At 34.5% G+C, this 27,537-nt stretch overlaps 1 long non-coding RNA gene across 1 annotated transcript; it reads left to right on the top strand.

The window, feature by feature from the left end:
- Positions 1-1,573: 1,573 nt before the first annotated feature.
- On the top strand, positions 1,574-24,171 carry LOC138701849 (uncharacterized). Its single transcript, XR_011332706.1, has 2 exons — positions 1,574-1,741; positions 23,767-24,171. It is a non-coding gene; the product is annotated as an uncharacterized lncRNA (long non-coding RNA).
- The last annotated feature ends 3,366 nt before the right edge of the window (positions 24,172-27,537 follow it).

Genomic DNA, 27,537 nt, shown 5'->3' with positions numbered 1-27,537 from the left:
TACATAAAATCTGTGAATACGTTCAGTATAAAAAAATGTTAAAAATCGTGCTTTTGTGCTGTTTTGGAAATCACTGGAACTCTTTTATCTATGAAATGTTAATTTCTGTTTAATTGCATAAAAATAAGTGGCAGCACTTCAATTTTTGTTAAATCATATTGACAAAGGTTTCAGAAGATAGAATTATGATACTAAAAATGTTCACTCTGAGTCCCAGGCTTCACTTTCTGAGGCAGCATTATCATTGCCTGAGTTTCCATAATGAAGTAGACCCTCAAAGTATGGCCGATACAGTGTGTCAATGGAAGATATATGCTTCAAAATGTATCTTGCTTTCGCAGGTTTAAAAGTAGTAATTTCACTGTTGTAAGTTTTATTCAAAACTGTCAAATTAGAAACACGATTTTTTTTAATTGAAAAGTTTGTGTCACTGGTCAACTAGATGACGTGCAAACAGTCAGATCATTACTGCGATTCTTGTATGATATCACTTTCCACTTTTCTTCATGTTCCCACAGTGGCACAGGTTCTTTCACTTTTTGAAAGAAGGTTTCGTAATCCAAAATCATGGATTGATCGACGTGAACAATGTTTATAATTATTACTTGCACTCTTCTTCATTATATCCATCCATTGCTGAGGAGTGTATAAAGTACAGTATCCTGCTTCATCTTCTTTAACTCTATTTGAGCAAAATCCATATCGCAGGGTACAAAAGAGTGGCCTTTTGTGGAATAAACATGTCTCAGTCTACACCTGTGGAGTAACGATTAGCGCGTCTGACCGTGAATCCAGGTGGTCGGCGTTCGAATCCCGGTCGGGGAAAGTTACCTGGTTGAGGTTTTTCCGGGGTTTCCACTCAACCCTATGTGAGGAAATGCTGGGTAACTATCGGCGCTGGATTCCGGACTCATTTCACCGGCATTATCACCTTCATTTCATTCAGACGCTAAATAATCTGAGATGTTGAACAGCATCGTAAAATAACCCACTATATTGAAAACACCCACTTTCCACTAAGTGTTATAGATATTTGACAACAGTATTGTTTCAGTTTTCAGTTGTACATGCGTCAGTGAAAATATACAGTTTTTTTCACACTCGGGGCAACGTAATGTTTAATAAAATGATCCAAAAAGGAAACATTTTCGCGGGAATACAATGTAACAGCTGATGCGGAAGCAGCTCTTCTCAGCGAGAGCGGGTGGAAGTATGTATACTAGTGTTGTTCTGGAAGTCAGTCGCGCTCACTACAAGTATCTGCGTTGAGAGTCAGAACAACATTTACCCATGCTTTTGTGATGTTTTGATTATCATTCGAGAAACATGTTAGAAAATGAGAATTTTTGTGCTGTTCTGAATGTCATATGAAAGCTTATGACAAGGCGATTCCAGTGATACCCATAACTCATATAGCGCCAAAATGTGGCCATGTGCTGTTTTGGAATTCATGGCTTCAATTGTAGTAGGCCGAATGCAGGTTTAAATTAGATTCATGGAATTTCCCTAAAATAAATTACATAGGAGTACAGGATATTTCATACGTGTCAGCTTCCGTAAGTAGACGAACAAACGACATGAAAACATTCGTAAGATAGTAGTTACCGTTTCTAATCTATTCTTTATGCAAATTATATTCCAGTTCATGTCGTTTTGATAACCAAGAGGCGGAACTGAAAGTAGTCTCAACGAACGACACTAACTTACACATTGTTTGCGAGGAACTGCACAAGTTTGACTGGTGAGTAGGCCTACACTGCCATGCATTGACTGCAATGTATAGTTTAATGTTCTATTGAGAAACATTAAATGGTTTCGTGAAGTAAATATTTTCTAGTTGATAAATATCCACATATCTATTCAGTTAGCTTTCGGTGTTCTAATGTCCTCTACAATTTCTTAATGCAAGCTCACTTTCAGTGTTCAGAATGTGAAAAAAATTATGTTAACCAAAACTTCACTTAAAACGTAAAAACGCATACATTTTAGTGTTAGATCATTTCTATGTGCAGAATTTAGAAGGCAATTTTCTCAAAAACCTGCTTTGGAATATCACAAATGACCACATAAAGAGGAGCGTCCCCGTTCTTGTAAATTTTGTGGCGGAGGTTTAAATTATAAAGCAGACCTTCAATCCCAACTGCAAATAAATGGATTACTGGTCGGAATATCCGTTATGTGGTTTCCATTAAATTAAGTTAGAAACATTTCTAAGTATGCGTTCCGTCAACTGAGGAAGCTATGAACATTTCTGTGTAGTTTCCATTAGATTAGAGAATTAGAAAAAAATAGGTATTCATTATCTGATGCTTGAATCAAGCACTATTCAATGTGCTGTCCCTCCAGTGTCTTTCCTTGATTCAGCTTATAAGTTCTTGACTATAGCCCACTTTAAGGAAAGCAGTCATCTTTTTAAATCTATAACATACAGGTTGTTTCCGGGCTGGTGTTACTAACTTTCAGGGATGATGGGGAAGGGCAGATGTATCAATTTGAGATCAGGATCCCTGGTCCGGAAATGACTGAGTCGAAAGTTATAAGCAAAAATAGTTGTGTGGAAATGAAATTGTAATTTCGCACCACGTACCCTCCTTCCCTTAATCTTTGGAACAATCGTGGAAAAATGGTATGGGCCAGATTTCTCCTAGGTGGGTACTTGGCCCTATACAAGCTGTGAGCTTGTCTACTGTTCTCATTGGCTCATCCATATTCGAAAATCATGTCTGCATATTCCGCTCTCGTGTACTCCTCCATTTCAATAGGACTGATCGATTGGACACTGCAACTTGTACATATACACTGCTGTCTACAGACGTGCATATCAGAACCGACCATGTCCGTTACACATTACGCCTTCTGCATTGCTTTAGTGTAATTTTCTGTACCCCACCCCCTCAGACAGCGCACTGAACGGAATACTGTAAGTGGACAATGTAAACAACGTCAGATGAATATAGTATGTGTAAGCTGTACAGATAAATACATATAAATAAGTTGTACAGAAGAATAAAATCATTTCATTTCCACACAACTATTTTTGCTTATAACTTTCGACTCAGTCATTTCTGGACCAGGGTTCCTTATCTCAAATTGATACATATTCCCTTCCCCATCATCCTTGAAAGTTAGTAACACTAGCCCGGCAACACCCTGTATAAATAAACGTCACAAATGGAATATGCATGGCATCATACATTAATTATTATCATATGTACACTTCATAATGATGTTCTTCCAATAGATTCTATCACAAAGTGGGATAACTAGAGTTATGGTTAATTTTGTTGTAAGTAAGATATCAGACGACAGACCACATTGAGATATATGGATCGTATGCGAAAACGAAAAAGGAGACGGAAAAGCGGGAAGGTAATGGATAGAGTGACATTCTGTGGAGAGGAGCACCTATGCACATGTGTGGACATTGTGCCACTGTCATACATCTATGACGTAGTGCATGAGGGTAGGCCACTAGAGGGAACTTAAACTGATAGGATTCAATCCGACATCGGGATGGGAATCTGGTGTGGCTTAGTGGATAGAGCGTCAGCACGTAGAGCTAAAAAGCCTTGTTCAAATCCCGGTGCCGGAGAAAATTTTTCTGCGTTCCACTCATCCTTCATAAATACAAGAGGTAAGTTGGTCTGCACTCTATTAAAACTGGTGATTATTAAGCTGTTTCTGAATTATAACAAAGCATTATTTAAAGCCAAGATTCTCTGTTTCAACTTGATGCTCTCTCAATAAAAACCTATAACAGCCACTGCCTTCGACGTTCTTCCGTCACTCCCTTTATTAACACTGGAGGCGCTCTTATAATTCTGAAATGCCACTGCGCGGTAGTTGGAAATAGTCCAGCAGGTTGGGGTATATGTAGATAATTCAAAGTCCTACAAATAAAAATTTCGGAGTAGATCCTTTTAGGGATGACGTCTGCAGAAACCTTTAGTGCAGTTGATATCCAAATTTGAAGACTGTAAGGAGCTGGATAGGCAGTGAAGGTTCTGCCCTTGCGCAGAGAATTATGAATGAATTAAACAAGATTTGCAAATCGCGGATTTTGTAACCGTTAATATGAACTTTCAAAGCTGTGTTAAAACCATTTCTTTTGGTTCGAATCCCTCACATAACGTATGTGTTTCTCCACTGTTGATGTTAGGATCTGGATAACGGAGTCGTGCTAACCTCATGTCAAGGGAAATATACTATGTTCGTCTTATATAAGGTTAAGAGGAAAGATCAGATGCATAGACCTGTCTTCTATCATGAAGTAGTGCTAGAAAATCATGAAGTACATTTGTATCTCTTACTGTAAGTGTTAAAAACTAAATTATTTGTTATTGTAACAATAAATTCACGTAAAGATGTAGAAGTGATTATGTTTTTAAATGGATTTCAAACATGTCATAATTATTATTCTCTACCTTCAACTATTGCGAATAATTCTTTCCTTCTTCACTCCTAAGATAATGTTGAGTAATATGAGCTTTCGAAAGCAATACAAATCTCGCCAATCGCTTTAAAATTGAAGAGGATAAAGTTTGATTGAGGCAATAAGTGGATGAGAAAATCACGAGAGTGAAAATAATGTCTTAATATTATGTTGGATCCCTATAATTTCATTTACCACTAAAGACATAAGAGAACTAGGGTTGTCGAATTCTTGCAGACTTGGTGAAAAATCATTTCTTATTTTTATTTGTTAATAAATCAGGTACAAAGCACTTAACATGTTTTCATTTCGATGTATTTGACTTAGATTCCAGTGACTTTGGAATTAGAAAGTGAAATATTTATAGGCACTAGTTTTCATGTTTTACAATTTATATATAAGGCAAACTCGGCTAATTTCTCAGTATTAAGTTTTTCTGTCTATAATTATACCCAAAATACTTGAAAAAATTTCCTTCATGCAGCAGTTAATCACTAGACATAATTGTATTGGTTGGGAAAAATTTTTATTTTTTAAATGTATCTCAACAGGGAAAATAGCTTCATCTAAAACATGAGATCATGTGTGTGCGTTTCAGAAACTCGTGTAACTTCGCAGTACTACTCGGGAAATTTGGCAGTAATACTTGTGCAATTTTCAATAATACTCTTTTTAGCTCAAAACATGTTTTCATGTAATCTAAACATCAGTATATGTTTACACACATGAACTGAACACACATTAACAAACTAGGCAACATATATAGAAGAATTGTGCTTCAATTATTAACATTAATAAAAGGAAAAGGCTTGCATATTAATTGTAAATTAATACATTTATCTAACACATATCTGCATTAAACGTTATGCTAAAGATAGAAAAAAAAATATTACAACTATTTAGGCCTAATACGAATCCGTTTCCGCTGGCAAGACAATTGCTGTTTCTCCTTTCTCTGCCATTGTTTGAAGGAGAACAGACTTTGCTCCTTTCAGGGACACAATTTTGCTAGGTTGGTAAACAATGAAAACCCTGTTTCATCTAAATTCCAAATGAGATTAGGCTTGGTACACAGTTATGCTTTCTCATACACTTCCTAGCACATCATAAAAATCGTTCAAATTCGAGCGAAATTAGGGAGCTGCTCTATGATAGGACAGATTTTCTGGCTATCGCATACTTAGCCCGTAACGCTTCTTAAAGGAAGTTAGAATCTGCGTGCCACTCGAACTGCTCTACAGGCAACTAGCGGAAACTACAGTTAAGAAACTGAGTACCGGCAAAAGCATATTACGAACAAACTATATTAGATAAAAGAACAAGCAAGGGTTCAAATTAATCGTAATAATGTGGAGAATTCATTAATCATAGTGTGATAATTACAGTTCTGAATATCTAGACGATATATTGTCCAGAAACACACAACTACAAATTTACTCACTCTATCTCAGAAAACACACACCTACTAAAGCAAATAGTTCTGTAACTTTCGCCAGAATGCGTTGCAATAGGATCTTCCTGCATGAAACATCCCCGACAGGTTCTGGCATTTATCCGTATTTTTTTAAGCTCAAACGAACACGGACAACTCCAGAATTAATTAATATATGAGATACTGCGAAATTAGACGTACAGGGAAATTAGCCGAGTTTGCCTTAGAGTGAATCGGGGGGAGATGACTATCGGGGGAAGATGCTTATTTCTTTGTAGTTTCACATTCTTTCAAGAGAGAACGCCACCCGCATGTCCTCATGATCACTGAGACAGTTGAATGTTTGTAGAGTGGAAGCTAACTCATTTTGCCACGTGTTCTTGTTATGAGAAGAAGAAGAGCAAGAAAACAGCTCATTTTTTGCTATAAAATAATTGTAAAAGTATGTTGAAATTTTAATACATCCTTGAATTCATAATAACTGTAAAACCTTTGTAATGGATATTGCAGTAAAGGTTCTAAAGTTTGTTCCGCCATTTTAGATTGCGTCACAGCACTAGGTACCTTACCCCGATACTTGGGGAAGATGATCACAATTTTCGGGGCAATATGGCACGTTGTTGGAAGAGTTTTTTTTTTTGTTTTATGGCAGGGAATGTGTAAATATTACGTAAGATCCTCTGATAGAAGGTCAGTGGATTGAGGATAGTCTTCAACATGCGATGGAACATGTTATAACAGAGGGTATGAACTGTTTTAGAGCATCGCAAGCATACGAGATTTCTTACCGTACCCTTAAATGCCTCCTAAAACGAATGATGACAAAGAAAATGTACTGGATTGAATTCATTTTGTGCAAGAAGTGATTTCACGAGCCTCGCACACGACAAGAAAATATGTGCAATGACAGTGTTCCTAAGTAGTGATAAACGAGTGAGAAAATGTCCATTAATTATCGTCCAGATAAAAGTCGCACGGCGGCGTCAGTTTCGAAGAGATTTCAAATCGAGCAACAGAAGATTTTATTCACGGGTGTACAGACTTCCACGATTGGATTAAATAAATTTACGTGCGAGTACACTGCCAGCGAAAATAAAACTTCTAATTCTACTCTACAATACAAAAGAATATCCAGTAATACCTGTTAATAAATCGTTACAATAAATACATTTGGTCATAATTTAGTATTCAATATTATAAATACTCAGTAACATTGTTCATTACAGTGAAGTTCATTGCGGGGGTTAATGCCTAGATTTTGTAAACAAGTTGACATTTTTTTGTTGATTTGAACATTATTAATCGTAAAATGGAAATTCATTATTTGTGTCCAAATTTAATATGTAGGCTATAGAGAAGTTAGGCCAAATTATAAATCGTTCTCCCCATCTCACGCTTTGTAGCTTCAGCTGTACGATAATTAGAAAATAATGAAGTGTTTAAAGACAAAATTCACATTGTTATTAAAAGCAGGACGAATAGAAATAGTGTACGCACTCTGTGAGTTTACACGAATCTGCCGCAACGCGGCGCTGCTACTATGAGCGTGACTCGGAAAGAGTTCCCAGTACGTTTTACGCTGAATGTAGTCCTTTTTAAAAGCAAATTTCTTCTATTTTACGCGGCTATTCGTAATTTAAGAATTACCCTTATAGTTTCTTATTCATAATGAATAGTCTTACATCAGGTAATACCATTATGAACTTTCGTAACAGAAAATACATTGGGATCTGAAGCGTTGTGAAAGCAATATTGTAAGTTAAGTATTTAAATAATCTTTTCGTAACAAGTTGCGAATTCAGGGACAGAAAGAACCTACAAAGCGTTATTAAATAAGGAATTGAATGATGTTTTACGTTCCTATAAATTAATTAAGTTACTCATCATGATTAGTTGCCTGCTTCTAATTGTAGTTTAACTTGTATAGGCACCGTGCAAGCTCCTCTGGTGGCGACTGTTGTTACTAACTGCAGGACAGCAGCGATAGAGTTGTGCTTGAAGCGTATGAATATACTTAACATCTCAGGTTAAATGATTAGAAATATGGATGATCCTAAAACGCGGAAAGGTAATGCAAATTGCTGTGTTCTTGAGTGTAGTAATGCTTATAGGAACACACCAACCTATATTGTTTTTATTCATTCCCAAAACAGAAAACTGAAGCGCAAAGACGCTAATAGTGGATCCATGCAGTACGCAGACGAAAGTAAATAAGGCTACACTGCTTGTAATCATAGTATTATTATATACTAGGCCTGATATAAAAATAGAATGTATATAGTATTATGTTTATAAATAACCATTAAGTCAACAACAACAGGAATTTATCATTTAAATTTTAAAAAGTACATAATTACTGAGTTCTTTACATATATATTATGTATAATATTAGCAACAATAAATAATAATATACTTATTTTTAAATTTATTCATATCGATATTTAATTCTTGATTTCAAGTGCTGATGGTTTACCTTGGAAACCAACACCCGCAGCAAGAATTTGTGGTATTAATTTTATTGGGAACGAGATCAGAACACCCCCAAAACTAGCATACCGTTCCCAGTATTTTTATAAAAGATTACAAGAAAAAGACTGCCTCATCTCAACTAGCTCCGGAAAGGTACGAAAGAGACGTACAAAGAAGAAGAAAAGATGAAAATATAAGTTATATGGAAGGCGAATGCTCAACTAGTGTTATTTCGAAAAATGAAGTAGCTATACAGGCAGAAGTAAATGAAACCATTCTTAGTGATTTTGTTTTTTCTTTCACAATTGAATTGTGTGAATTGTCTACTCAAGTGTCTATTCCATTACATGCCGAACTGAAGTCACATAAGAAATGTTATGACAAGCGTTCAGGAGCAGATGATATGTTTAATGAAATGCAAGGTTTCCGAAATTATTCTACAATAAAAAATGAGAGAGAACTACCAGACGTAATGGGAGTGACATTTGTGGTTTCGAATATATTGTTAAAATTGCTGCCAATTGAAACACAATCATACCCATAGAATCATAAGAAATATTTCCAATTCTATCATTTAACCCAAAAATAGCTACCATAGATAGTCGAAACGACCCAAGATGTAGACCATACATATTATTTTTGCCATTTTTATTAGTGAATTTCACATCGAAAGCTTTCGAAAAATTCTGTCCAAGAGTAAGATTAGTAAAGAAAATCGTCTACTCATATTTTCCAATTAAAATGAAAACTGGATTGTCGTATTCTGCTATGAGGGTGATGTTCGGAGTTAATCGTACAATTATAATTATAATGTATTTTACCGCCACTTTAATGTTGTTGACATCCACAATGGTTACTGTAATTTTGGGTTTTGGCCTAGAGAAAGTATTCAGGAAACAATACCTGCAATATTGAAAAATGTAGAGTGACAATTAATTGTTCAGAAGTGGAACAGCCACCCAATGTGGATCAGATGGTGGCCTCCAAATCCAAATGCTACCGAGGCAGATCGAGTGACACATTCATAACAACTGATTGCGGATTATTGACGTTATTAAAAGGTGGAGATGAAGTCAGGTTTTCCCGGAATAATAACAAACCTCTCCGATAAAGGGATCATTGTTGTTACTCCACCGTATCTGCATGATGGTAAATTAACAGCTGAAGAAGTCGAAACTACTTACAGCGTTGCCAGTGTTCGAATTCATGTTGAAAGGTGCATTCAGCGAATTAAAATATACAGTATAACATTTTACACAAACTATCAATTGAACTGCTTCCGCATATTGATCTTGTTTATTCAACTGCCCAAAGAGAAGTCTGAACCTCATAAGTGATACCAACAAGGCACCACTTATGAGGCAACTAGGCCAGAATATCATGGGGTAGAATGGTCAGTTCCTTTTCCCTTCCATTGGATATATCGCCGACTAGCTACAAATTACACTAGTCAGACTTCATATACATACAAACAATATTGTTCTTCCTCTGACACATATCGTCAAGTGAGATGTACAGCCTGATAACAGATGTACATATCAGCCAGAACCTCAATCAGAGGTAGTATGTTGATGATATTGTTCATTGTGTGTTGTGTTTTAGAGAATTTGTAGTCGCCCATTATTCAGGAAGTGTAATTAAGACTACTTTTAGAATTAAATCACATTAAAATACGTAATTTATAGAGACATTATACACACGAATATTACACACGTCATGACATCAAATATAAGTATATCAATGCTTTCGTAATATCACTGTTCACCCTCATGCAATGGTCTGAAATCTGATTTAAATGCCAAATAACTTCACTGATATTTCAGGAACTTTGTAGTTACATTTTTACACTCCTCTAGCAGTACTGAACTTTCCACTGGGTCTATAAAATAATTAAAGACTGTAGATTGCTGGGTTTGCAGTGAAAGACCTGCCCTTGGGCAGAACACTATGAATCAATGAACCCATTCTTACTAATATTACAACTTTTTATCGGCAGAGAGCCGCATGTAATTTCTATATCACACAATTACTAGTGAATGACTGCGAGCCTATAGTTAATTAGGAATTGAGACACTGCGCGGCGCCACCAGTACGATTTTGAGACCTATGCACGGTGCCTATAAGAATTTTAGTGAGAATATCACCTGAAGTACCGTTTCTGCTAGCGTAAATAGCAATTGGTTGAATCCAATCTTGCATATATGGCATAAACGTAAATACTAATGCATGATTTCCTAATTGTTTCTTTTGGACATCAGTCATGAGATCTCCGAAATCAACAAATTCGTCCACTTTAAGGGAATAATTATTAAATTGAATATCTTCTCTGAGTTTGACCTCATCGAATATTACCACACCGGAACGTTTACTTTCATATATATTTAATCATTTATGTAAATTATGGGAAATGTGTGGTACAGCTCCTAGTTGTAATTTTCAACGCACTCGCAGTATTTCTGTCATGACTTTTTTTTATAATAAAACAGATTGATTTTATAATCATGTATTCGGAAAAATGCTCATCACAAATGCTGTTATTTACCAAAAGCTGCCTAGGCTATTTTTCCGCGGAATCGCTCTGGCCCATTTCCCAAACTCATCTATTTCTTTGGAAAATGAAAAGAAATGTATTGTTATACTATTTCTACTGTATTCTGATCTACAACCCGGAACAAAATAGTACGGAATTTTTGTAATTATTTTGTAAACCACCACGAAATATTCTTTTTTCACTGGTTAATTAAAAGCACAAAAAATTGAAGACATCTACATAACCCTCAACAACAAAGCATATTAACAATCCCTTGCAACTTTCATCATTGAACGCGCGAGAAATATATTTTCAAGGTGACTGACTTCAGGCAACCGATAGATCCTAGCGATCGAAGCGCCACTAGTTGTCAGGTCCGCCACCGACAATGGGAAATCATGGAAGTGCGTACACTATTTCTTCTATTCGTCCTGCTAAAAGTATATGTGCAAATACACTGCATACGTATGTCACATTTTACAACGTTCTTGATCCAACTATAAGATTTTAGAAAATAATAATGCAAGCCGAAGAAGTAGATCAAGAGAGGACAGAAATCTACGAATACTGCCTCCCCTACGTAAGCACAAAATATAACATAAATTGAAAATATACGTTTCATTGTCTGGACCCAGAGGAGGTGTAACAAAACATGTACATAAAATCTCGATAGAATTAGGTCTCACGACAAATTCCTTGCGAGAAATTTATTGATGTAATAAAAGATTCTTTAGGGATTCTTCACCGCCACTTATAATTTTTAAAATTAATCAATATTTTAAACTATTCTGCTTAATTTAACATTTGATAATATTCCATATTGTTTATTTAGAATTCGCACTTTTACTTTCTTTATTTTTCTACCGATAATCATGACCTTAGTCTTATATGCATTTATCTTAATCCCATTCTGCTCACAGCTGTCATTTAGCTCCAGTAGCATAATCCTTTAGTATCGTATTCTCTTCTGCTAACATCGCCATGTCATCACAAAATCTTATGCACTTTATTCTTCACTAAATACTCCAAGGATATGTAACAGGATAGGTGATAAAGGGATCCTCTACCTATTTCACACTTATTCTCCTATTCTAACTTTGACTCGTATCATATAAACATTTCTGAGCAGCCTCCTCTCTTTCCAACGGAAAACAATTTTTTTCAGGTTCAATATATATATATATATATATATTCCAATCCACTCTATCAAATGTCTTTTCTACGTCCAAAAAACTATGTAGCTACATTTGTTTATTCTTCTCTAGGTATCTCTGGCCGATTGAAAGACATAATTACTTCATATTTCTTTCGAATGTCGTACTTGCGGTGCAATGATAAAAATATTTCCTGTTTGACATGTAAAAACGTATGATCTGTCAGAGGAGCGTCTCTGAAAGTGTCTCTCCAGATTTCGCGAGGAAATCCTATGGGTTCGCGAGTGCTAAATAGTTCATACATTTTATTTTATATATGCAGCTATTTTGAAATGTATAAAATCATGAAAATATAAAAAACTATGTAGCTACATTTGTTTATTCTTCTCTAGGTATCTCTGGCCGATTGAAGGACATAATTACTTCATATTTCTTTCGAATGTCGTACTTGCGGTGCAATGATAAAAATATTTCCTGTTTGACATGTAAAAACGTATGATCTGTCAGAGGAGCGTCTCTGAAAGTGTCTCTCCAGATTTCGCGAGGAAATCCTATGGGTTCGCGAGTGCTAAATAGTTCATACATTTTATTTTATATATGCAGCTATTTTGAAATGTATAAAATCATGAAAATATACATAAATAACAATATGAAATATCGTCAATATCATATAATAATATGAATGATAATATATATATATATATATATATATATATATATATATATATAATTTCGTTGCTTACGCAAAAATTTTGAGAAAACTACAACACCTATCACGATGGGAAATGTCTCATTCGATTCGTTGTTAAATCAAGAAATTTGCAAAAATACTGAAAACTTGAAACATTTCTTTATACATTTTATAATTTAACAAATATAAATAAGAAATGCGTAGGAGACTTATGTTCCGTTCGTATGTCTTCAGTTTTCTTCGTTACTCATGATTAGACGGTGGATGCGGGATGACTTTAGGAAAAGTGAAGTTGTTTCGTTTCAGAGTATATGGCACGTGCCGCGTCGTTCGTCTTTTGTGTACCTGGCGAGTACAGCAGCGTACAAAACGAAGGAAGCCCGATCCGTTAATAGTAACATTGCAACGCAATGTGTGCAGCTGTGTTATCCTACTTAAATTCATTCAGAGATACGAAATGCAATTAAGAAGTATGAGAGTGACATTTTATGTATAACGAAGAAAATATCATGTGTAATGTATGTAAAATTGAAATAAAAACCAGAACAACTCGGGCTATAGAGAAACATTGCAACAGTACATCGCACAGGAAATGCGTTGAAATGAAATCTGAGGAACCATCTACATCATCATCGTCATCATCATCATCATCATCATCATCATTTAGTTGTGCGGGTTTAACGACACGTGAAACATGATATTCCTCTAAAGAAATTGAGTGATACACATTTTATAGGTTTTCTTCAGAAATTCTCTCAATACAAAAACTGTTTAAGCGATAGACGAAGACGATTCAGTATCGACAACTTACGAGAATATATCGTCGTTTACTGCAACGCTGGTAATTGCATCAATGAAGACGAGAACTGAACTTTGCAAGGTATATACTACATTATGTTATTTTTCTTTTTCTTCTGACTGTACGGAGATACAGTAGCATGTTGACGTCGTCTGTTTACGTTTAAAAACTGTTGAGCCAATGGTCTGAATGAGAAAAATGTAACATACAGTAAATGTGCACCTACATTCAACGATAAATCATCCCGCATCCACTGTCTACTCATGATGTAATGCGTACCAAGAAGGCTTTGGTTTCGTTCATTCAACACCATTTTATATGACGTGGGGTTTTAAATATTATCATCGTTATTGCCAGTAAACTTTATTGTTTGGTAGTGTAGTGGTCTGAAAACTGGTCCTTTGTGCAGAGGGGTAGAATTTGAGTTCTGGTACGTGAAATTTTTTTATTGTTAAATTTACATTATCTAACCTTATATAATAAGAAATTTTGTAGTAGACCTATATTAATTTGATTACTGCTGTGTTTAATGATACCGGTATTAGGTTTTTCAAGTCATAGCATGTTAGCTGGTATAGGTATCCTCCATCGGCAAGTCTATAGTGCTATCAAAAAGGAGTGCATTATATGGCAGTAAAAATTTTAATAGCCTCCCTATCGATATAAAAAATGAAATTCAAAACATAAAATTATTTACGGCCAAATTAAAGAAGTACCTAATTTCTCTCGCCTTCTGTTCTGTAGGTGAATTCATGACATTCAATAACATTTAATGAAATTGATACTAAAACTATGTGTTTTACTAGTAGACTATATTGTAAATCTCGTCTTTATATATTTCACCTAAACTGTGACTATAAATTAAGATTTTATAATAGTATTATGTTTTTTGACTTGTTCCATATTGTAGCTGTAAGCAATGTATGAATACCATGGAATGTTAATAAATACTATACAATACAATACAATCCTACAAGTAATAGTCAGCTCGAACTCCTCGCGGCGCGCTTGCTATACCCCTCCTACCCCACTGCAGTAGGCGTGAGAGCATGCTGGGAACGGGAGCATACGTCATCTGCGCGAGACAATCACGCCCGCTGGTTTTTGCGCACTGAGTTTTCCTTGTTGGATGTCTATATAGATAGCGTCATTAGAGGATTAGAGGTCCTGAATAGTGTCAGTAATGGAGGGTGTTGTGTAGTCTCATAGAAAAGACTGTGCTTCAAATAAAGAAAGTATGCTTTGCACCTATTTATTACGATGTTCAATTGTTCACAACAAAGACTGCAATGTGAAATAAAAAGAGATTGTTACTTTCAATCTAGATAACTACAACATTTATTTGAAGCGTTTTTATCGGAGATTACTTTTAAACTTCAGTTAAGTTTATATAAAGCATAGGGACAAGAAAAATCATGTGGTCGTTTCACATCAGTTTTAAAAGTGTAGTGCATAATCCATTTCAAAATGTGAGATACCGACAATATTTTGAGAACAGATTGAGAGCTTAAAGTCAGACAACGTTAACTCCAAAAACGCAACTTTACAGGAGGAAGGAAGAAAGGTGAATACCGTTGTTTATTTAATGATTTGTCATTATTTTATGAAAATAAACTTTTTATATTTTTCCAATATGTAGAAAATTTATTCTTATAGACATTTCAGTGTGATCCATAACAATAACATTGATTTTCTTTGCGAAAATTTGTACTTTTCGGAAATAAAGTTCTCTGACTCTAACTGAAGCAGAAGGTAATAGGAATTAATATTGCGTCAGAAACTATTGTATTGATAGTAATAACAATTTCAATTTTATTGTAATAACGAAATTATGGAGTACTGAAATTTCCTCTAAAAAATAAACATTGAACAATATACAGTATATTGTATAAAAGTTAACAATGTTGGCCTTCGGCGTGGCTCAGTCTGCTGAGGCGCTTGCCTGCCGATTCGGAAACTCGGGCTGATTAACTGGTTAATTTTTTTTTCGAGATTTTCCCTAACCGTAACGTAAATGTTATACAATCTTCCTTTTCCTATAACATCTTTGTCAGTTTCTTGCATCAAGTCTAACTCTGAAAAAGCTAAGGTTTTACGTGAAGCATCTATGATTCTCAGTGATGAAGCATCGATGATCCCTGCTGTAACAGTTGACTGTGTGTACCGTTTGCTAAGAGACATTATGAAATGTAACGATCAATCATTAGGTAATATTCCAATGGGTGGGAAAGTTATTATTTTCTGTGCTAATTACAGGCAGATATTGCCAGTGTTGCCAATGTCAAGCCGAGTTCAAATCCTGGAATCCTGCATTCAGAAGAGTAAAATTTGGAATTCCTTTATTATTCTTCATGTCAACCGAAGGTATGCGAGCCAATGTCAATGAACGAGCATTTTCTGAGTGGCTACTTCAATTAGGAAATGGAACACATCAAAATAATAATATCGGTGAAAATATTATTAACATTCCAAATAACTTCATATGCAAGTAAATCTCGGTTGTCGGTACTACATTAAATAATGGTATCGTTGATGAATATTCGACCCGAGGTATTGTGTGTCCCCTCAGTGACAATTGTAATGAAAACAACAAGGAAGAGATGCATTTAATTGTATGGGATTTCAAGGAGTACTGCAGAGTCGACTCAATCATCAGAGATGACCCGGTAGAAAAGTTAAACATAACTACTATTAGAATATCTTAATTATCCAATATACAAGCAGCTATTGCTGCATCAAGCCACTAGTTTTCCACTAAACTTCTCATAAATTGTTTACTGTATATTTGCATTGTTTTAAATTGTCGAGATTTTGGCCAGTCCTTTAAATAACATTTATTCACTCCCATACAAATGTAAAGCAAGTACGATACGCATTATCAATTCCAGACAAACTAGTTGACTTTCTTTAGAACCCAATAATGTATACTGTTGTGATACATAGCATATATCGTCGGCTTATCGTTATTCATAGATTTCAAAAAGGCATATGACTCGGTTAAGAGGGAAGTATTATATGATATTCTTATTGATTTTGGTATTCCTAAGAAACTAGTTCGATTAATTAAAATGTGTCTCAGTGAAACTTACAGCAGAGTCCGTATAGGTCAGTTTCTATCTGATGCTTTTCCAATTCACTGCGGGCTAAAGCAGGGAGATGCACTATCACCTTTACTTTTTAACTTCGCTTTAGAATATGCCATTAGGAAAGTTCAGGAAAACACAGATGGTTTGGAATTGAACGGGTTACATCAGCTTCTTGTCTATGCAGATGACGTGAATATGTTAGGAGAAAATCCACACACGATCAGGGAAAACACGGAAATTTTACTTGAAGCAAGTAAAGCGATCGGTTTGGAAGTAAATACCGAAAAGACAAAGTATATAATTATGTCTCGTGACCAGAATATTGTACGAAATGGAAATATAAAAATTGGAGATTTATCCTTCGAAGGGGTGGAAAAATTCAAATATCTTGGAGCAACAGTGACAAATATAAATGGCACTCGGGAGGAAATTAAACGCAGAATAAATATGGGAAATGCCTGTTATTATTCGGTTGAGAAGCTTTGTCACCTAGTCTGCTGTCAAAAAATCTGAAAGTTAGAACTTATAAAACAGTTATATTACCGGTTGTTCTGTATGGTTGTGAAACTTGGACTCTCACTCTGAGAGAGGAACATAGGTTAAGGGTGTTTGAGAATAAGATGCTTAGGAAAATATTTGGGGCTAAGCGGGATGAAATTACAGGAGAATGGAGAAAGTTACACAATGCAGAACTGTGCGCATTGTATTCTTCACCTGACATAATTAGGAAAATTAAATCCAGACGTTTGAGATGGGCAGGGCATGTAGTACGTATGGGCGAATCCAGAAATGCATATAGAGTTTTAGTTGGGAGACCGGAGGGAAAAAGACCTCTGGGGAGGCCGAGACGTAGGTGGAAGGATAATATTAAAATGGATTTGAGGGAGGTGGGATATGATGATAGAGACTGGATTAATTTTGCACAGGATAGGGACCGATGGCGGGCTTATGTGAAGGCGGCAATGAACCTTTGGGTTCCTTAAAAGCCAGTAAGTAAGTATATCGTCGGCTTAGAGTGTAAACCTGCTAACTAACAAAAACGTAATTTTTAGGGGAAACAAAAAACTGATTAAAAATTAACCCTGAAACTTTAGGGCCAAATCCAAAGTACAAGTAGTACACATTTTGATTCTGATCATTAATAGATAAAAAAGAAATCTTACAATATAGTGTATTTTTTATTTATATTCATTTTTGTAATTTAGCAGGTTTTTGCAGCTAGAAAATTTTTTAAGTGTGGAGTTAGCAGGCTTTTCAAGAAAATTAAGCAAATTAATTAAAAGTGTTGTTTTATTTACCACAGTGTTTCTATTATTTCAAACGAATGATTTAACATATAATCAGCCGTAAAAATAAATATTTTACACACCTAATTTATCTTTGACATTCTTTCAGTCTCTCTTTGAAGAAAGCTTCTATTCCAGACAACTTAACAAAAATGAAAGAAAAATACAACGGCAAATAAACATTCCCTTTTATTGTTATGAAACGCTCTTTCTTAAAAATTAACAGAAAATGTTCTTCTTTCCTATTCTAATTCTCAAAATATTCAAAATGAAAAATATTAATTATATAAAAGAAAGTCAAACTAAAAAACATCTTCTACTGAATAATAGGCAAGTTATCTAATTCGTTAACTCTAAATTCTTTTGAGTCTCCAATTAGTTCAATCATGAGGTCATTGGTCATACCTCATAATACTGGAGGCAATCTTGGGGTAAAATATTCTTGAAATATTGCAAGTCTTCAAGCTTTCTTACACCGATCTTCTTTATGTTTTGGTGAAGATTTTGTAAGTCTGTGTGATGTCGATTTTCTTTGCGGTATTATATATTTTCCAATCGTATGGGTAAACTCAATTTCAATAGTATATCACCATTTGGAGTGTAGCTAAGTGCTCTTATGTCAATAACCTTAGAATCGCCTCTATCAAGACCAGGGAGAATGCTCTTATAAAATTTAATCTCATCGAACTCTTTTAAGAATTAATGACTTAAGTATCACACGTCATAAGGACAGGGCTTCTTTTTTTTTTTTTTTTGGTTGATTAGCAGATTTCTATGTAATTTGCTGGTACACTGATATTTTTATTTTTAAGAGCCCGTTCAACTGTGGAATGGATGTAGTCTACTTCCATTTGGGTGTGTTCAACCTAAAAGAACTTTTGTTCTATAACGACGTTGCCTTGCCAAAGATGGTTACAACTGTTTGAAGACATCTAGAACAACAGAAACCTCATTTTCGTGTCGCAGAACACGTAAATCAAATAAACTAATAACATTAATAATGAAATATGTAGCGCTAAACATCATGCAAAATACTTGCTAAGTGCCGACATTCATCTCAAAATCTACTAATCTCAGTACCTAGAAGAATAAAAAATTGAAATCTAAAACGAACCGAATTTCTAATTATTTTGACACTAAAGAGTAATTGAACAATCGTAATTATACACACTATGCAATATTTCAGTCATTAAAAGCTTTAATAACAGCAATAAATACCCAAAACGTGTTTGACTACACGAGAATACATGCAAAGATCGAACACACTAGCCACATGGACAGTCGCTATGGAGTTAGCAGCGAGCTTTGATGGAAGTGGATTTGACTGTTTTACTCATCACGCGTTTATGTACACTTACGAGCTGAATTTTGCATAGCTATATTTTCTACGCGATTCGTCGTCTCGTCCCCTTTCCAATGGTACTAAAATGTCATTTTAGACAAAAACTGGATTTAGCAGGTTTACACTCTAATCCGACGATTTATGTTAAGTAGGCCTTACCAGGATCTACATTTAAAGAGAATATTGAAGTAATACTTGCCACAAACTATTTTATATTTAGAGTCATGACACTTTGGTGATAGCATATGTATTCCACTTAACTAATGAAAATCGTTTTATTTGATATTTAAAACATGCTACAAATATCACACTAATTTCGAAATAATTTCTTGACTAATATATTTAGCTGTGATTATGTACAGGTATTAACTGTATTTCTGAATTAACTGAGAGCAACATGAAAACATAAAACTTATATTCGAAACATTTAAAATTATTCTGCATCACCTATTGTACCTTGCAATAAATTTTGGCATTTTCTTATTTCATAGCTATTCTTCGAACTAGTACTACAGAAGACGTTCCCAGGATTTTTGGAAAATATGTACAAATTAAAAAAAATGTGAAGAAATAAATTTTTCAAACTAGACAAACATATGTCAAATAACATTAAAATCTCCTTTTCATTCATTAAAAATTCGCATTATTCAGTAGTAATAAAAACTCTTACCTTCTTTTAGTTCTGCTGTATTTAGTAACAGTACATTATATTATCTAATATATATTTGACAAATGATAAGGAAGAGACTTGTCACAATTTAAAAAAATAATAGATAATGTAATATCATAACTTGATTACTCTCCGATGTATCATGTGGAAAACGAGGTTTGGTCGTGTATGAAATTCGAAATCTTTGTAACGTGGTAGAAATAGTCATAATATTTATTAAAAAAAAACAGACGAGAAGCCTGAACTGTCACGCAGAACAAGCATACGAACACCTATTAATCAGGCAGTCAAGATACGCAAGACCTGCCACCAAAAGACCTTCACGCTGTCCACCAAAGAGATTGGCTGATATTTGAGAGTCACTAACTACGATTGAATTCCCCTGATTACTTGAGAATGAATAGGCGCCTGGCGCCTACAACTTACTGAAGAAAATGAAGATTATTATAAAATGCCAAAACATCAGCCCGAAAATGAATGCAAATAGTGGGTACTGTTCCACGCGACGTTTAGTGAATTCATTCTCAGTTTTCTGCCCAAAGGTAGATCTTTCACTGGAAATCAGCGTTCTTCAATCTCCTTCTTTTCCACTCCTATTAGTTCCTTTATATGATCCAAATATCTTAATGTTAATTATGATCTGATATCTTATTCCATTTACTTATTTACAAATATGGCTTTAATGAAACTCTGGAGTTCAATGTCGCCCTCACATAAGCCCGTCTTCGGTCTCTATCCTGAGCAAGATTAATCCAGTCCCTAGCATCTTATCCCACCTCCCTCAAATCCATATTAATATCATCCCCCATCTACGTCTCGTCCTCCCCAAAGATATTTTTGTCTTCAGGTCTTTCAACTAACACTCTACATGCATTTCTGGATTTTTAGTACAAAAATAAGAGGCAAAATTCATCACCACTGCTGGAAAATAATATACTCGTATCTTTAATTCAGAGGGGTATTTCTAAACAAAAAAAGTGCACTGGCCCAGGAATTTCGGTGGTACTTCGTCGTAGTCGTCATCATCATTCTGCAACACCATTTCCGAACGAATACTTATGGAACGTCAGACGGAAACACATGGGTTCGAATGTGGATATAGAAGTTGTTAGGTCTGTAGAGTAGACCTTAGTATGAAATTGTTTAAGGTATGTATTAACGTTTTGGAGGAAAATCTACATTTTTTAACCAACGTTATTAAGATATTTATCAGAAAACATATGAAAGTAGACTAACATAACCATATATCAGAAACTTCAATTTCACTTTTTGATTCCTTAAAAAAGTGATTAATTAAAAATTGTTCTATTTCTTCAAAATGCCATATATTTTCTAAAAATTACTCAATTTTGAAATTTCTTTCACTGAGTTATTGCTGTTTATGCGTACAATGCTCTGTACTAGGATTTTGCAGCTAACATTATTACAAAGAAAATTTTAGTCATAAAAACGCCATTTGAAACCTTAAATATGAATGAAATAATACTTTTAAAAAATGTAAATGTTAACGATAGAATGAAAATTATAAAAGTCACTGGCGTCGCCTGGCTTCAAAAAGCAGTACCCTGGCGCCGCCAGGCCTGAAGTACGCCCCTGTCTTAATTTCATTACGGAGTAAAACATTCATAATTACATGGTTTTAAAGTGTGTACGATAAAAATAATAATACATGTACTTTCAAATTAGGCGTTTATTTGCAAAATCAGATATATCACTGAAACATAATTTTCAGAATGAAGGAAAAATGTTATTTCCTATACACCAAGAGGTAAAATTGTAATACTTGGAGAATACCTACGTTTGTTATGGAATATTGTAACGTTCCATGACGTATGGCAGTGACATTATTGCATAATTAGTAGATAATAGAGAATATGTATTTGATGTCTCTGGTTTTGAAAATTGTTCTGTGATCTATCTGGGTTTGCAAATGAATAAAAGGACTTATCCTGGTTTGAAAGCATAAAACCATTCTGTTATATACAATGTATTATTTTAAACCCACTGTTTCATCACAAAAGAAACTGAATTACTATTAAACAACCAGATCACCTATTTCACAAGCATGGTCACACACATTTTCTTCTTCATTCCTTGAAGAAATCTGATTTTCATCCTAGCTTTCCAGTCTGTTAAGATTACGTGCATAGTAGCTAATGTTTGAAGTGATTTCCAGTCATTGCCAAAATGTTTTGTCAGAAACCAGTTACGTCATTTATTTTTAATTGTGACACTTGTACTCTTGGCAGTATTATGCTTGGTGATGCAATATTTATTATTTTTTTGTTCCTGTAACAAATGCTGTTGTATTGACCAGACTCACTCCTGTAGTGAATTTCATCCTTCACTAGGAAGTCATCCTTCTTCTTATTCGACTGGAAGAAAAACCTTTTACATGGAAAGTTCCACTGAGCTGGTGGCCGCACTATATTGGAAACAGTTTTTTCAGTCATGTGTTTGATCTGACAAAGTTATGACTGTTCCAAATTGGAGAAAATATCTGTTTACTCGTTAAGGCTAATGATGACATCTTGCCGTTCTTCTTTCAGCTGTTTCTGCGCGGGAACTATACTGATGCGCAATGAACGTGTGCGCAAATTCTTGATGTATCTGGTTTTGAAAACAAACTCACATGACTTATCTGGTTTTGCAACCAATACTATTCTTTCATCATACAAATCCATGTGATGTATCTGGTTTTGGAGCATAACAGTGCTATAGCAGTTGTAGAATCATATGAAGATATGAATCATAACATTAACTCATTTTCGAAAAAAAGTGATGTATCCGATTTTGCAACTGCACGCCTCAAATGAGGAATGAAAGATATTTAGGAAACGTAATTCAATTAATGTTAATTTTATTATACAGTTGACTGGTATATTTTAAATGAATATCTTCTGATTTGGTGTTACTGTATTTTAAATAATTTCATATTCAGTTTATTCTATTTTATTTATTCAGTTAACTTACATATATATATATATATATATTTGACTTCTTAATAATATTGCATTCTAATTACATAGATTATTGAAGTTATTTTCGTTTTAAATGTAACATTATGTTTTCTTTCTTCGTAATAATATATTAAGCTACCTTATGTTCAATTTGCTCCCGGTATAGAGTTAACTCATACGAGGATTTGATTTATATCAAACAGAAATTCTTGTTAATTAAATGTTAAACTAAATGCTGTGTCTTTTACAGCAAACTTATTATTTTAAGACATGTTTTTTTCTGTGATTTAAATTTGTAAATTATTCTATTTATGTCGTTTATATTCTTCATACTATAGTACAAATCATGTACATTTAAAAATGGTGTATGTTATGGTATTCCGATGATAAAATAAAATTAGTATTACTTCAATATTACTTAAATTGCTATGAAGTACTTTTGTAAACACTATTGCTCTGTGAAATTGCTTAGAAACCTAAGAAAACTAATATATTTTTACACCTGGCCAACATAATATTTACGATTGTCCTTCAAGCAATTCTTCTTCTTCCTGCTCAGTCTGCATTGCAATTGACAAAGTGTGTGTATGAGGGAGAAGGACTACTTTGTCAGGTACTCTGTAAATACTGTGCCTATTCTGTGTGCACATAACTTTAGAGTTAATGTATCGTAACTTTGAATTCTACTTAAAATTCATATCTACGTTACATTTAACCGATAAAATTATTTTCATTTCTGTGATCAGAAAATAATTTATTACGCCGTGTAGAAAACAGTGTAAAATTAGACTTTTATGCGACGTAGGCCTACATTACGTGTAGTTTACGTGTAATATATATCATATATTTTACGCTGCCAACCCTACTGGCAACAATAATAATTTTATAAATTTACTTTTTTCGTTTTGTTCTCAGATCGTGGATATACAAAGACAATCGAAATGGAATGCAGAATTGTCATAGTTACATGTTTGATTCTGGCTGCAACGTCGTGCAGCGCCTTACTGCTTCCATGGTTAGGCCCGGGTCCAGTGGAATGGGGAGGCACCTCTTCTTGTGTCAACAACACTTGCCAAGTGAATTGCCTGAATGTACTGCCGAGGATAGAAAAACTGCAACAAACGTGTCTCAAGGAAAACAGCACCGAAATTGTCACTTGCCAAACGGGTAGTGATTGCGACAACTGTCTTAAAATATGTAAAGCTTTCCACGATGAGATTGTTAAGGGATGAACTTAGTATTTTACGTCGTGATATGTAAGAATTTCCTGTTGGAAAACATACAGAAATAAATAGATAAACTAAAGTTCTTATTAAACTAGTTTTTAGCCTTCAATTATTACTGTATTTATACAGAATATTAATAAGAAGCATTCTTTTCCTTTTCTACACGAGGGCCGACCCCTAATCTCCATGCTGTTTCCCAAACATTCCTCAACAATGGCAACCAGTGTTGACAAACTGTGTGGAATTCTACGAAGTAGGTTGAATTTTGGTTGCTCTGTGGAATATTGTATGGAATGATTGACTTTCTGGATTTTGTGTGGATTTATCACAGCTAGACACACTAAATTTTTTAAAGTAAAGATTAAATGTTGATTTAAAATACGGGTAGAGTTGACGTCTCTTGTAGTCGTGGGCAGATTATCTGCTCAGAGGACTCTTATCCTTGATCACGTTTATACTTGCCTAATAACTTTTCTTACATTCCTTTATGCCCTTATATAAATTTCTAATGGTTTTATTCATACTATTTGTTTCTACCTCATTTAGTTTTTCCTTCAACTAATCTCTCTCTTGTTATTCCTAAGTTTACGACTTGCTCCCGTATTTCATTGATATAATTATCACTAAGCTGCGGATTTATGCCTATATGCCTACTTTAATCCTTAACCTGAAGGCGGGAGATTTTAGGTTACATATCCATTTTAAGACAGTGTGAGTATTATATGCGAATTCTATGGTGGCTATAATTGCCTATTTCACTAGTAAATGCCTATTTGCTTATAAATGCCTCAAAGTTGTCTAAATATGCGTATTATACATTATACTTGAATTTACTGACCATTCTATCGATATTTTTTGAATCTGTAATTTGTTTCTTTTTTATCCAGCAGAGGGAAATGATAGGTAACTATCGATAATTCTGTGTATTACGTTTTACTGCCACCAGAGCGCGGAGAAATCGAATAATTTAAAATCAACCAATAATAAAAAAAAAAAATGTATTTCGAAAGCCGCATGAATTATTGTGGTAGTTGACTAGGGTAGTTGTTTTAAACTGTGTATCCGTTTTGTGAGTTTGTGAATTAAGTATGGAGTTGAGTATTCTGCTGTAATACGTGAAGTATACCGTGGAGATATGCCAAAGCAAAAGTCATCAGAAGCACTGATTGGAAAATACATTGACATTACTGCGTTCCCACTGGTTTGGTCCCCAGCTGCGATTTGATCCCTGAAATATTGTCCCATCACTTCATGTGAAGTGGAAGGGAGCTTCTCCCAATTTAAAAACATTCTTATAGACAGTAGACATCTGTTCTCATTACAACATTTGGACGAATATTTAGTTATTTACTGCCATAATGACATTGCTATAGAAACTAGTGTATAATGCTACGCTATGGTCGTGTTAGCCATTGAGAATCAGAAATTGTTAGTGCCCTTTTAAATGCCTATTTTAGAATTTTGAATGCCTATTTTGCCTGCCTATTTCAACTGATTTTAGTGCCTAAAAATCCGCAGCTTGATTATTACTATTCGCCTGGATTAGATACTGTAAGAATTTCAATTTTGCCTTTCCTTCTTTCAACTAAATCTAAACTCTACTCAGTTCCTATTTTGATATTAACTCTGACATTTTCCCACACGCTATTAATATTTAACACTGTCTCAACTTCATTGGATCTTCCTAAAGCGACTAATTTATTTTAAATTTCGACCCGATAATGTTGTTTAGTTTCCTCGTTTTCTAATACTGGAATATTGAATCTCCTAATATTAACTTGTTGCTCTACCCCCCGGGCTACTGATAGTCCTTACTTTAATTACACTCTGCCCCTCTAATCGAATGTCTACCATACTAGTATGGGTTTGTCTTAGTTATTGTCTTAGTTATCTATCAAGTTTGATCGATTTGGTTGTGTGTCAATTCTTCTGGAGAAGTGCAAGTATATTTGTGTACATCGTTATGCGGGAATGTTGTACTTTTCTAAATTAAAATTTTAGACGTAGCGAAGTTGACTAACCTAACTCCAATATCATCACTAGTTACACGCATGTTATCTTTTCCAAAAATCGGATTAAAATATCATTCCGTCCTACTTTAGCATTAAAATTCCTCAATAAAATTTTAATGTGTTATCTAGGTAATTAATCAAATGTGTGTTCCAAATCCTCATACATGTTATCCTTTACATGGTAGTCTTTCACTTTTGTAGGGATATGAGCATTTATAACTATGATTTCGCACCATCTAACGTTAACTATTAAATATGATAACCTGTCACTGATAAATTCGACTTTTTACTGCTAATTGTATTCTTTTATGAATGAAGAATCATGTTCCCAATTGGTAATTATTGTTTCCTTACCCATAGTACAAGTAAACTCCTATTGTTAATGTGCCATTCCCATCTAACCTAATCTACCATACTCCCATAAAGTTTATTCTATTTCTAGCTAGTAGTATTGCTAATAATGTTACCTCTCCTGTTCTATAATGACTCGTGACATTGCAATTACCAAATCTCATAACTTTATTCCTTTGCTGCGGTCGCGCCAAAGAATCAGTTTCATCCCAAGGCTTATGATGGGGTTCCGTAACAAGCTGTTTGTTTACGCTAATGGGTTGTGAGCCCTTCGTCCAACCCTCAAGCTGGAGGACCACCCCTCATCGGCTGTCCGAGACTGCCTATTCATTATTTTCGCAGCTATCCTCCATATCTGGAAGCAACCTCAGAACGAGCCTTGCCGAGATAACAGGAACCCAGAAAACATGGGGAAATTGTCTCTAGATTATATAATAAAACATATTTAAAAGAAACAACGATGTGAATTGAAAAATTGCTCCTTTGGATTTAATATTCACTATGAGAATATTTCTTTAGAAAATTATAATTTATCTTTTCTATACTTTTTACGAGTTGATTCCGATAGCATGTATGGTGATTCTGATCGTTGAAATTAAATACGTGAAACACACACAAATAGAAAATTATATTACCCCAATGCAAAGACAAATATTCATCTATAATTAATAACAGAAATAACGTGTATAAACTGTTTCTGAATAATTGACCATTCACTTTGAAGAGATTCTACAAACTCAATCATAAGACCAGACCACTCAGTGCTTAGCTCTACCTCAAATATTCAGTCACTTAACTAATAATCTACATAAACTTATCACAAATAAACTGTTTTTTACCTTTAGCTCCTACACAAATCTCATTGTATTAATCGTTTTGTTTTCCCTGACATTCAATCTACTCCTCTTTGTTAACAGACCGTGGCTCGTCATAAGACAGAAAACAAAATTGGAAAACATTTACGTCCTTCGCTTGCAATTTGTTATCTTCATCATTTTAATCAATAATTTTACTAGCCTGCTAGTTGCTAGCCTGACAGTAATAATTCTGAATGACTCAAAGAAGTACCTACAGACAGGTTGTAGCCTATAGGCATG

This window comes from Periplaneta americana, chromosome 1 (assembly GCF_040183065.1).
Source record: "Periplaneta americana isolate PAMFEO1 chromosome 1, P.americana_PAMFEO1_priV1, whole genome shotgun sequence".
NCBI lineage: Eukaryota > Metazoa > Arthropoda > Insecta > Blattodea > Blattidae > Periplaneta > Periplaneta americana.
This window is presented reverse-complemented; position numbering and strand designations above follow the sequence as displayed.